Source organism: Meles meles, chromosome 18 (genome assembly GCF_922984935.1).
Source record: "Meles meles chromosome 18, mMelMel3.1 paternal haplotype, whole genome shotgun sequence".
Taxonomy (NCBI): domain Eukaryota; kingdom Metazoa; phylum Chordata; class Mammalia; order Carnivora; family Mustelidae; genus Meles; species Meles meles.
In genome coordinates, this window is record NC_060083.1 from 26565343 (window position 1) to 26578682 (window position 13340).

General features: G+C 40.2%; 1 pseudogene; it reads right to left on the reverse strand.

The window, feature by feature from the left end:
* Positions 1-12132: 12132 nt before the first annotated feature.
* Positions 12133-13083, reverse strand: LOC123929842 (annotated as a pseudogene).
* Between the last annotated feature and the right edge of the window lie 257 nt (positions 13084-13340).

Consider the following 13340-nt stretch of genomic DNA (forward strand, 5'->3'; position numbering starts at 1 on the left):
GGAAACATCCAAGGAGAAGAAGAATCATTCTTCTCAATATATTGATTCAAAACAAACAAACAAATGAAAAACAAACAAACAAACAAAAAAACCCAGACTCTGTAGGGCAGCAAAATTTTCCATCCCAAATGGCATGTAGAATATTTTAGGCTGATTACTTTTAAAAACAGAAGTGTCAGGAAGAACCTTTGCCTTCCTCCCATATAACTTAAAGAATTTAGATAAAGGACTTGCTTCAAGAAGGGAGCTATCACCATTGATACAGTATCACTATGTATGGTAGACAGGGAGCATTATAGTGGCTTTCAGTCCACCATGGAATTAATTTGACAGAATAAAGTAAGGCTGTAAAAGCTCTCAATATAATTATTCAGGAGGTAAAGCTAAATGGTATATATGCCTTTCCCAAATGCCCATGAAACATTCATCCCCCAAACAAAAAGCATGTTTGGACACCATTGTGGCTCAATGAGTTAAGCATCTGACTCTTGATTTCAGCTCAGGTCATGATTTCAAGGTCGTGAGATTGAATCCCTTGTTGGACTCTGCATTCAGCAAGGATTCTGCTGGAGACTCCCTTTCCCTTTGCCCCTTCCCCTTCTTGTGCTATCTCTCAAATAAATGAATATAATTTTTAAAAAGAGCATGCATATGGTCTCACTTATTTGTGGAGCATAACAAATAACATGGAGGACATGGGGAGATGGAGAGGAGAGGGAGTTGAGGGAAACTGGAAGGGGAGATGAGCCATGAGAGACTATGGACTCTGAAAAACAACCAGAGGGTTTTGAAGGGGCGGGGGGGTGGGAGGTTGAGGAACCAGGTGGTGGGTAATAGGAAGGGCACTTACTGCATGGAGCACTGGGTGTGATGCCAAAACAATGAACACTGTTATGCTGTAAATAAACAAATAAAAATTAAAAAAAAAAAGAGCATGCATAAACTTGAAATTCAGAAAATTCCAAAAGAATAAAGAATACAGGTAATAATACTTGATTGCAATCCAATTTAAGGAAAAAAGATTTTTAAAAAATAAATCCAATGTTTTAAATAATCTGTAAGAAACAGTTGGATCAGAGGAGATCAAAACTAAAACTAAAAAATGTCAGAGAGGTGAAAAGGGGATAGTGAAACCAGCACACACTAGAACATGTGGATTATCTCTAAGTCAGTGTTCATAAGCAAAATTATAGCCCTAAGGAAATACAATAAAAATAAAAAATAAAGAAGTGATTAAATAATCCGATCAAGACATTAGAAAAAGAACTATAAGAAATGGGGAGAGGCTGGTTATGAGGTACAAACGTTCAGCCGTAAGAGCAATAAGAATGTGAGGATCTAAGGTATAATGCAGTAACTACAGTTGACTGTACACTGTACTGTGTAACTGAAAGTTTCTAAGAGTGGAACTTCCATGTTTCACACACAAAAGAAAAGGTAAATATGTGAGGTGGTGGATGTGTTCACTCGATTGTGGGAGTCCTTTCACAATGTGAACATATATGAAACCATCGTGTTGTATACTTCAAATATAATCGTATTTGTCAGTTATACCTCAATAAGGCTGAAAAAATAGAAAAGAAAATTTTTTTTTAAAGATTATTTATTTATTTATTTGTCACAGGGAGAGAGAGTGAGCACAGGCAGGCAGAGTGGCAGGCAGAGGCAGAGGGAGAAAAAGGCTCCTTGCTGAGCAAGGAGCCCGATGAGGGGCTCAATCCCAGGATCATAACTTGAGGCATAACTTGAAGGCAGACACTTAGCGGACTGAGCCACGCAGGCATCCCAAAATTTTATGAACTTTTAAAAGAAGAGAAATGAAATGCCCATTACTAATGTAATACAGGTATTTAGCACATGATATAAGTGGCATGAATGGGAAAATGAATGGGAAAATATACTATTAGATAAGTGCCATAAGGGCAGTAGTATAGCTGTCTGGGAAAAATTTAAGTTGTACAAATACCTTATATATTTTGCAAAAATAAATTCTAAACAGATCAAAAATTTAAATGTAAAAATTAAACTGGGAAGTTTTAGGGGGAAATGGAAGAACTTTAATAGTGCAAGGATGATTCAAAATAGAGAAAAAAATTTAAAATAACCAAAATTAATGATTCTGTTTAAATTCAAAAATTCTGGCAAATTACCTATGCTGGGCCTGCATTTCCCCAAATCTCATTCTCTGCAGGTTAGGTTTGGCTATAAGAGAAATTTGTAGGATAGTTGTAAGACAGAAATGAAAAGTTAAAAAAAGGCAGTTTGACATTGTATTTCAAAATGACAAATGTGTTTTCTTTTAACTTGGAAATCCACTTCTGAGAATTTATCCAACAGATATATAGTCGCATATAAAAGGTGAAATATGCATGAGGTCATTTGCTGAAGCATGGTTTGTAAGAGCAAATGATTGCTAATAACCTGTGTTCACCACAAAAGGGCTGAGTAAATTAATTTGGTATAGCCTTACAAAGGAATACTATGCAGCTATAGGGAACAGTTCTGTCTGTGCTGACTCAAAAGATATCAAAGCCATATTATTAAATATAAATCACAACTGGTAGAAGGAATATAGTATTCTTTGGTTTGCTTTAAAAAGAAGGGAAAGAGCACACACACAGTTGCATACACATATGATATAAATCTTCTAATTATGGAATGACTAGGTCATGAGAATAAAAGACACAGTATAAGGAATATAGTCAGGGATACTGTAGTAGCAATGCAATGGGATAGATGGTAGCTTCACATTTTTTTTTAAGATTTTATTTATTTTTTTTTTACTTTTTTTTTCAAGAAAAATTTTTTTTTAAGATTTTATTCACTTATTTGAGAGAGAATGAGTGAGAGAGAGTATGAGAGAGGAGAAGGTCAGAGGGAGAAGCAGACTCCCCAAGGAGCTGGGAGCCTGATGCGGGACTTGATCCTGGAAGTCCGGGATCATGACCTGAGCTGAAGGCAGTTGCTCAACCAACTGAGCAACCCAGGCACCCAAGATTTTATTTATTTATTTGAGAGAGAGAGAGAGAGACAGCACAAGCAGAGGGAGTGGCAGGCGGAGGGAGAAGCAGGCTACCCCACTGAGCAAGGATTGCAATGCAGAACTCGATCCCAGAATCCTGGGATCATGACCTAAGCCAAAGGCAGACACAACCAACTGAGCCACCCAGGTCTCCCTGTAGCTACACGTCTGCTAAACATAGCATAATGTATAAATTTGTTAAATACCTAAGTTGTACATCTGAAACTAATTTAACATTGTGTATCAACTATACTCAAATTAAAAAATAATAAGAAAATGTAAGTCATCTGGGCAAGAACAAGCAAGAAGGAGAAGGATGAATACAAACAATTTAGAATTAGGAATGGATATTGGGGTGCTTGGGTAGTGCAGTTGTTTAAGCATCCAACTGTTGGTTTTTGCTCAGGTCATAATCTTGGGTCATGAGATAGATCCCTGCTTTGGACTTTGTGCTCAGTGCAGCCTGCTTAAGTTTCCCTTTCCCTTTCCTTCTGCTTCTCCCCCTTGCAAGCTCTCACTCTCTCAAATAAATAAATAAATAAATCTTAAAAAAAGAATTAGAAAGAATGATAGCCAGAGGTACGCAAAGAAAAAATTAAATTTTAAGAGAATACTCCCTATATTATTTAAATGGAAATTTTTAATAAAATAGATATAATTGTAGGAAAATATAAATTAAAATACATTCTAGAACAGTCTCAATACCCAAGTAAACCAGAAACAGGGAACAAAGTCAAGAAAATTGTCAAAGAAATAATTACCCTAGTAGCAATCTCTAGCCTCATAAAACTATTGAGAGTTTAATTTAACTTCAATAAATAGAATATTCTCATGCTATATAAACTTCCTGCAGCACCAGAAAGAAATTTAAGCTTCCCAGTGTCTTTGTAAAATAATTGTAGTTGACAATGGTACATAAGATTCAGATGTACAGCATAGTGATTGGGCAAGTCTATATATTATGCTCTGCTCACTGGAAATGTAGCTCCCATCTGTCACCACACAATGCTATACAATACCATTGACTATATTTTCTATACCTTTCATCCCTGTGACTTAAGTCATTCCATAATTGGAAGCCTGTACATCCCACTCCCCTTTACCATTTTGTCCATTCTCCCAACCCCTGTTCTCTCTGGCAACCACCAATTTGTTCTCTGTATTTATGGGCTCTTTGTTTTGTCTTGATTTTTAGATTCTACATGTAAGTAAAATCATACGGTATTTGTCTAACTTGTTTTATTTAACATCATACTCTCTAGGTCATATAGACTTTTTATGAAGTTAGCATACATTTGATACTAAAAATATCCCATTTTTGGAAGAAATATATGAAATATCACTGGAGAGTAACTTTGGTTGTGACTATAGATGCAAAATGCCAAATATAACTGTAGGGAATTTTAAATATCAGAATATTTAAAAGAATCTATCATGATTGAGAGACCTCTTATAAAAAATTGAAGAAGATTTAATGTAAGTAAATGTATGTATATAATATATCATATCAAGTGCCTAAAAAGTACTTTTTAGGGGCACCTGGGTGGTTCAGTGGGTTAAGCCGCTGCCTTCGGCTTGGGTCATGATCTCTGGGTCCTGGGATCGAGCCCCGCGTCGGGCTCTCTGCTCAGCGGGAAGCCTACTTCCCTTCCTCTCTCTCTCTATGCCTGCCTCTCTACCTACTTGTGATCTCTGTCTGTCAGGTAAATAAATAAAATATTTTTTTTAAAAAAAGTACTTTTTACAGGTTACAATCCATTCTTGATTTAAAAGAAAAAACATCCCATGTGTAGCCATCTAGGAATAGAGGGATATTGCAGGATCATTTCCAAACAAACGGGAGTAAGAGAGGGATCCCCACTGTTATGTCTGTTTTTATCATTTTCCTATGAAATTAACATCAAGAAATAGAAAAATCAAGTTCATATATTGAAAAGGAAGACAAAGCAAATTTTTTGATTGTCCATTAAAAAAATGAAGAATTATTAGAAAAAAGTAGCCAAATAAAAATCAGATATACAAAAATCTATGCGTTCCTTATATACCATCAATATATATTGATGGGAAACATAATGAAAAAAACTAATTAAAAAATGAAATTCTTATGACATGTTAAGTGACTCAAGCAGGATGCAAAACTGCACAATGTGGTATTATTTCAATATCAACACAAATACACACACTCATACTCTCGCACTCTCACACACAGAAACAAGACAGGAAAGAAATACCAAGTTTTATTAGTGGTTCGAGTAATAAAATGGTTTTTATCATCTTTCTTCTACTCGTCTCTACCTTCTGGTTTGTCTACAATGAATGCAGATTATTTTTATAATATTTGATGATGTATCATCTCCTGGGAATGCTCATGAAATTCTTACAAGGTCCCCATCACCATGAGCTAACTGCACAGAGGACAAACAGAAATCCCTTTCCCTGTGATATGTACAGTTCAGGTTGTCCCACTATCTTTGAAACTGACAAAAATTCCTCAGGGCAGTCCCTGACAACAACTGCAGCTAACAGTTGTTAGGGGAATTTCCCTGGGTGAGGCACTATAGTCCTTTATTCCTCCCAACCCTCACTATGAGATGGATATCTTTTATAATCCAAATTTTATAGAAAGAACATGAGTCACATAAAGTGGTAGAGGCAGGATTTTAACTCAGATCACAAGCAGGCAGAGAGGCAGGCAGAGAGAAAGGGGGAAGCAGGCTCCCTGCCGAGCAGAGAGCCCAATGCGGGGCTTTATCCCAGGACCCTGAGACCATGACCTGAGCAAAAGGCAGAGGCTTAACCCACTGAGCCACCCTCAGTCTCTGGTGATAGTCCCAGCTCTTCTACTCACCTGATATGTCATCCTGAGCACGTCTCTTATTTTTGCTTTTGAGACTTTGGTTGCTGCACCTGTAAAACCAGGAGGTTTGACTTGCTCAGTAACAAGTAAATTCCCTTCCATTTTACACAAGAGCAGAGGAATGACCATGAGAACACTCACCTGTAACCACATGTAAGCCAGTGAAGTTGCATGGGAAGCTGAGAGTCTGCACAAGCTTGGTCAGCTATTCCAGGGGGTCAAGAGGAGGTATATATATGGAAATTAGATTTAAAAAAGAGAGGTGGAGATCATCTCTGTCATGGGACTTCACCATAGGGCAATCCTCTTGTGTCCTTAAAATTGCCCAAGAGCAGGGAGGAGGAGGTCGGGAGAGCTAACTAAATAATACAAGTCCTAGTAAATAGAGCAGTAGTAAAACAGTGGTGCCTCATACCTCCGAGGTGATTTAGAATTTCTCCAAATCCTTATCTCCCTCCCCCATATTGACCTATAAGGATAAATGGGGCAGATATCCTAATAACGCCATTTAACAGAAGGGGACAGAAGGGGGATCTTTGCTTTCCCAAGGTCATTCAGGGAATTCCATGGAGTCAGCACTGAATCTGGGTCCCCAGCCTAGGTCTTGATCTCCCAGATGTCTGGTCCAAACAGGATTTGGGGGCAGAAACAAGCTGACTCCTAAACTGGGGATGAGGAGGAAACCTGCCTTGGATCTGGGGATGAGGAAGAAACCCAAAAGAAGAGGCAAAAACTGGAGATGCCCTTTCCAACTTGAAATTCTTTTTTTTTTTTTTTAAAGATTTTATTTATTTATTTGACAGAGATCACAAGTAGGCAGAGAGGCAGGTGGTGGGCAGGGAGAGGGGGGAGCAGGCTCCCCGCTGAGCAGAGAGCCAGATGCGGGGCTCGACCCCAGACCCTGAGATCACAACCCGAGCCGAAGGCAGAGGCCCAACCCACTGGGCCACCCAGGCACCCCCCAACTTGAAATTCTTAATGAATCCCCAGGAACAAAATACTTTCCCCACTAGGGCCTTGTTAGTGAGGGCCACAGGCACTGTGGCTTGGGAGTCCCAAAATGATCCTGAGAGAGTTCGTTGAAGCACTGTGCTGTGCTGGGAGGGGCAAGGGGAACCCCTGGGAAGTTGTTCCCACCATGATTATCTGGGCCAGGCCCTTCAAAATAAGAATTTAGTGATAGAGATGATGAGAGAGGAAATCAGAGAGGTTGTATAGTGTAACCCTTGGACTCTTATGTCTTCCTCATTAATAATTCACCTAAGCCCACGTGACAGCATGCTCTCCAGGGAAGCCTCCTGGACCTTGTAGATGGATACACCTGCTCTTCCAGCTATTAGTAACTACGAAACCCGTTGAACCCCAGTTTCCTTATTTGTGGAATGAGAGAAATATCCTCTTGAAAGGTTATTGGGTGGGTTAAAGGAAATAACACATGTGGAGTTCCTAGTAGAAGACTACCAATGTTATTAACGTGACAACAATTGATAACATGTACATGACCCCACACTGTAAGATTTATATGTACCAAACCCCAATCAACCCTTACAACAATTCTGTGAAGTAGGCATCTTTACTACTCCCATTTTAGAGATGAATGACTGAGGTTCAGAATGACTCAGTAATTTGTCTAAGGCCGTATACTTAGGGGTTTTGAGGAGTTGGGGTTCAAACTTTGTCTGATTCCAAGGTATATGATATCAACAATTATGCTATGTGATTGACTCTTCCACCCCTGTCCAATTAACCCCTGTCCCCCAAACAATATACTTGTTTATGCCATTGTTTGTGATCAATATTGCTTCTAATATGCTATGGACTGTGCTCCAGGATGAGCCTAAGGCATCCTACTCTCTGTAATAGCAGCCTCTCACCACCCCAATAGCTTAGTCCACGGCACTGAGATTGACTTCCAGCTGCTGCCTCCAGCGTAACCATCTTGCTCTCCAAATATCTGCTTATTTTCACTGCAAAGAATTATGACCTTGACTCAGTGCACTTATGCCTCAGGTCCTGAGTCAGAGCTCTCACTCAGCATCACCAGGATCAAACTGCTGCTGCACGTTGCCACATAGGCCCAAGCCACCATTGCCCCTTGTTATTCCTGGGCTAGCCACTGTAACATTTCCCTTCCCTCTCTGAGCCTGAGTCACTGTGAGCCCCAGAAACCCAAACCCTAGTTCTATGGGAGAGCTGCACTTGTTCATATGTCAGGCCTCAGCACCATCCCCATAACAAGAGCACTTGATCCCAGGACCCTGACCCTGTGGCCACCATGACTGCCAGCCCACCAGACCTGGTGCCAAGAGGGATCCACTCAGCTACAGCTTACCTCCATGGGCAAATCGGAGAGCAGGAGAATGCCAGTAGGCTCTACCACCAAGGACCCCAATAACGTTTGGGCCACTAAAGACTCCTGTGGTCTTTGCCAATGTTGAACTAAAAAGCATTTGCATAACAAACGAAGCCATTAATAAATTGAAAAGGCAACCTATGACATGGGAGAAAATATTTGCAAGCCTTATATTTGATAAGGGGTTAATATAAAAAATATATAAAGAACTCATTCAACACAATAAGTAAAACAAATAACCCAATTTTAAAAATGGGCAAAGGATCTGAGACGTCCAAATGGGCAACAGGAAACTTGAAAATGTGCTCAACATCACCAATCATCAGCATATTAAAACTATCATGAGCCATTACCTCACACCTGTCAGGATGGCCATTATCAAAAAGGAAAAAGCTAGTAAGTGTTCGTGAGATGTGGAGAAAAAACAAACCTTGTGCTCCCTTTGTGGCAGTGTAAATTGGTAGAGTCCCTAATGGAAAACAGTATGGGATTTCCTCTAAAGATTAAAAATAGAACTACGGTATGATCCAGCAACTCAACTTCTGGCTATAGACATGAAGTAAATGAAATTCTATCTGAAAAGAATATCTGTACTTCCAAGTTCACTGCAGTGTTATTCACAGTCGCCAAGATGTGGAAATGACTTAATATCCTTTGACAGATGAGTACAGAAGGAAAATATGATATATAGGTAGGTATTGATATACATGCACGCACACATAGTGCTAAAAAACACGCAAATGGAACTCCTGACTCTTCTTACAATGAGGATGGAGTTTGATAGCATTACGCTAAGTGAAATAAGCTGGAAAGAGAAAGACAAATTAGTATGGTATCATGTTTCCATGAAATCTTTTTTTTTTTTTAAGATTTTATTTATTTATTTGACAGACAGAGATCACAAACAGAGAGGCAGGCAGAGAGCGGGGGGGGGGGGGGGGGGGGCGGGAAGCAGGCTCGCTGAGCAGAGAGCCCGATGCGGGGCTCGATCCCAGGACCCTGAGATCATGACCTGAGCAGAAGGCAGAGGCTTTAACCCACTGAGCCACCCAGGCGCCCCTACATGAAATCTTAAAAGCAGAAAAAGCAAGCTTCATAGATACAGAGAGTAGAATGGTGGTTGTCAGGGACTGGCAAGTAGGCAGGGCAACATGGGGAGAGTAGGACATAGAGCACAAGCTTTCAGTTATAAAATGAATAAGTTCTGGGGATCTAATGTACAACATGGTGATTACAATTGATAATTCAAGTATACTTGAAATTTGAGTAGATATTAAGCATTCTCACCACACATACACATATACGAGATAACTATGTGAAGTAGAGGGTGTGTTAATTATCTTGTTCTTGGTAATCATTTCATGTGTGTGTATACATATCATCATGTTGTACACTTTAAATATACAATTATATTTATCAATTATTCCACAATAAGCTTGGGAAAAATTAATTCCCAGTGAAGAAGTACTAATGAATTGTATTGGTTAGCTCAAGCTCCATAACAAAATAACATGGACTGGGGTTAAAAAAAAAAGATGGTTTAAATTAAACAGCAGGAATTAATTTCTTCACAGTTCTGGAGGCTAGAAGTCCAAGGTCAGGTGCCAGCATGGTCAGGTTCTGGTGGGGGCTCTCTTCCTGGCTTGCAGGTGGCTGCCTTCCCACTGTGTCTTCACGTGGCATGTTTCTTCCTCTCTTACAGGGTTAAGGCTACAACCTAATTTAGCCTTAATTACTTCCTAAAATACCTCATTAATACTTCCTAATTAATCTCATTTAGCCATAATTATTTCCTAAACACCCTATTCCATATATAGTCACACTGGGGCTAGAGCTTCAACATAGGAATTTTGGTGGGACACAGTTTAGTTCACATCATGGACAATAAACATTTGAAAATATATTCAACCTTATGTGATGTCAAAGATACGCATATTGAAATAATAATTAGTTTTTTTCAACCATTACAATTTCAAAATTAGGAGAATTTATTTTAATAGTTACTGTTTACAAAGCTGTGGGGAGGGGCGCCTGGGTGGCTCAGTGGGTTAAGGCCTCTGCCTTCAGCTCTGGTCATGATCCCAGGGTCCTGGAATCGAGCCCTGCATCAGGCTCTCTGCTTGGCAGGGAGCCTGCTTCCCTTCCTCTCTCTTTGCCTGCCTCTCTGCCTACTTGTGATCTCTTTCTGTCAAGTAAGTAAATAAAATCTTTGAAAAAAAAAAAAAGCTGTGGGGAGCAAGAAGTTTTACTTAGCATTGTAACAATAGAAGAGTGAATTTTTGTGTGGGATCAGGGGAAATATATAAAATATAATTACATATTAATAATATATATTATATATAGTTTATAATATAAAAGTCTGTTTTATTTTTTCAACTCAAGAATCTTACTAATTAGAACTTATAGAGGGGCGCCTGGGTGGCTCAGTGGGTTAAAGCCTCTGCCTTCGGCTCAGGTCATGATCCCAGTGTCCTGGGATCGAGCCCCACATCGGGCTCTCTGCTTGGCAGGGAGCCTGCTTCCTCCTCTTTCTCTGCCTACTTCTCTGCCTACTCTCTGCCTGCCTCTCTGCCTACAGAGAACCCTCTGTCTATCAGCTAAATAAATAAAATCTTAAAAAAAAAAAAGAACTTATAGAAATGGTTGCAAGATAATAAAAAACACATCTTTGAAGAATATTATTTTTATTATTGATCATAATTATAGTAAATCAAGAAACAATATAAACTATCAGAAGAAATATGGTTTAGTAAATTATGGTTAACTCATAAATTAACACTAGGCAGTTATTAAAATAGATAAGGTAAGTTTTTAAAATATTTTGATAGAGAATAAAGTCTACCAAGTAATGTATAAACAAAAAAGACATGGCATAACATGCCCCTATAAATATGACATACACATATATATTTTTATGTTGATACAAAAATATGTAAATGTATTTATATATGTAAAAACAGCTAGATGGGAGGCACCAAATTCTTTTTTTTTATTTGACAGAGAGAGAGAGAGATCACAAGTAGGGAGAGCAACAGGCAGAGAGAGAGAGGGAAGCAGGCTCCCTGTTGAGCAGACAGCCTGATGTGGGGCTCGATCCCAGAACCCTGAGATCATGAGCCGAGCTGAAGGCAGAGGCCCAACCCACTGAGCCACCCAGGTGCCTCCAAATTCTTTTTTTTTTTTTTTTTGTACTAAATTCTTAATAGCGGTTTCTTCTGAAAATTGAATTATGAAGGGCTAGGATAGAGAGGGTGAAGATTTGACTTTCATTTTCTACTGGTAAAATTTTGTTTTGTTTTCATTTTTATAAACATAATTTCTAATGGGAAATTAAAATCAATGAATGGTGTTTCCATTTTAGAAAAGAAAAAAAAAGATGTCCCAAAGGAAGTATAAACTCTTCACTGTTGAATACCCTAGAATCTTGCAATGTAGAAAGAGTACTCAATGTCTCAAATTACACTGCACTAGGTCTGGAATTTTGTGTGGGACCCTGGTGTCAAAGCAAGTTGGGGAAGCTGTTTCAGGGAAACCCAGACAGGTGGATATACTAACACTTGGTACCAAGCTGTGACTTTCCATATCCCAGTTTGGAGAGAATCTTTGCTGGAGTCTTCTTGGGGTCTTCAGCAGAAAATAAACAAAGGTTTCTGCCTGTAGGACCATGAGTCTCCCAGCTTGCAGAGCTTCCTGGGTTCCACCTCCATCTGGAGTGGAAAGGGTATCTAGGACCAAAAGGCAACTAGTCAAGGATTCTGGTCAACAGAACCTGCACACATATTATTAGGTAGAGCCTCCCTGGGGAACAAGAAGTCTTACTTCCTAACAAAAGTCATTTTGCTTAAGGAGCTAGGAGAGAAGGAAAACACTTGTTGTGGTTCTACCCTCCTGAATCACTCCTCATACAAGGGCTCGCTTCCCTGTGAGCACCTGCTGCAGAGCCCCCTGCACATCAGGGTTCCAGAGGCTGTAAATGAGTGGGTTCAGCATGGGGCTAATGACAGTATTGAGGATGCCGATCCCTTTGTCCTTGTCTGAGGCCTCCACTGAGCCCAGCCTCATATAGCTGAAGACACCTGTCCCATAGAATATGCCCACCACAGTGAGGTGGGAGCCACATGTAGAGAAAGCTTTCTTTCTGCCCTTAGCAGAGCGGATTCATAGGACTGCAGCTGCCACATGGATATAGGAGGTGACAATGAGAATCACAGGTGCACCTGCCATGAGGATGCCCAGACTGAAGAGCAGCAGCTCATTGAGCTGAGTGCTGGAGCAGGAGAGCTAAAAGAGCTGTGGGAGGTCACAATAGAAGTGATTGATCATACTGGGACCACAGAAGTTGAGTGTGGCTATGGCTACTGTGTGGGTCAGTGCATTGGTGAAAGCTAAAGCCCAGGACACAGCTACCAATATCCTCTGGACTGTCTGGTTCATTCGGGTGCTGTAGGTAAGGGGCTGGCAGATGGCCAGGAATCGGTCATAGGCCATGGCTGTCAGCAGGAAACAGTCTACCCCAACCAAGAGATGGAAGAAGAAAAGCTGTGTGAGGCAGGCTCCATAGGGAATTGTACGCTTGTTGGATAGGAGAGGAGCCAACATCAAGGGAACAGTGACAGTGATGCACCCAACATCCAGCACTGATAGGTTCCCCAGGAAGAAGTACATGGGGGTGTGGAGTTTAGGTTCCACCAAGATGGCAGCCAGGATGCTGAGGTTGCCCCCGACTGTGACCAGATAGGCAAAGAAGAAGACTACAAAGACAACTGGTTGTAGCACTTGTGTCTCCACCAAGCCAAGCAGGATAAACTTAGTAACAGCTGTTCCATTGGTCCTGGATTCTAGGTCCATGGGTCTCTGAAAGAGATCAGTGTTCTCAACTTAGTTATTCAAGAAAAATATATCAACTCCCTCTCAAATGCCTAGCCCCAGGGTAAATTCCCAAGTGTCCCTAGTGAGTATTTTCCCACTCCTCAGGCCATACCTCACTCATTATCCCTCGGTCTTCACCTCAATGTCCTCACCCAAGTCCAGGTAAGTTACACTACTACTACCTTGGCACTCCCCCTTCCTGTAAAAGATATATAAATCTTGTCTTCCAGTGCTCCCTA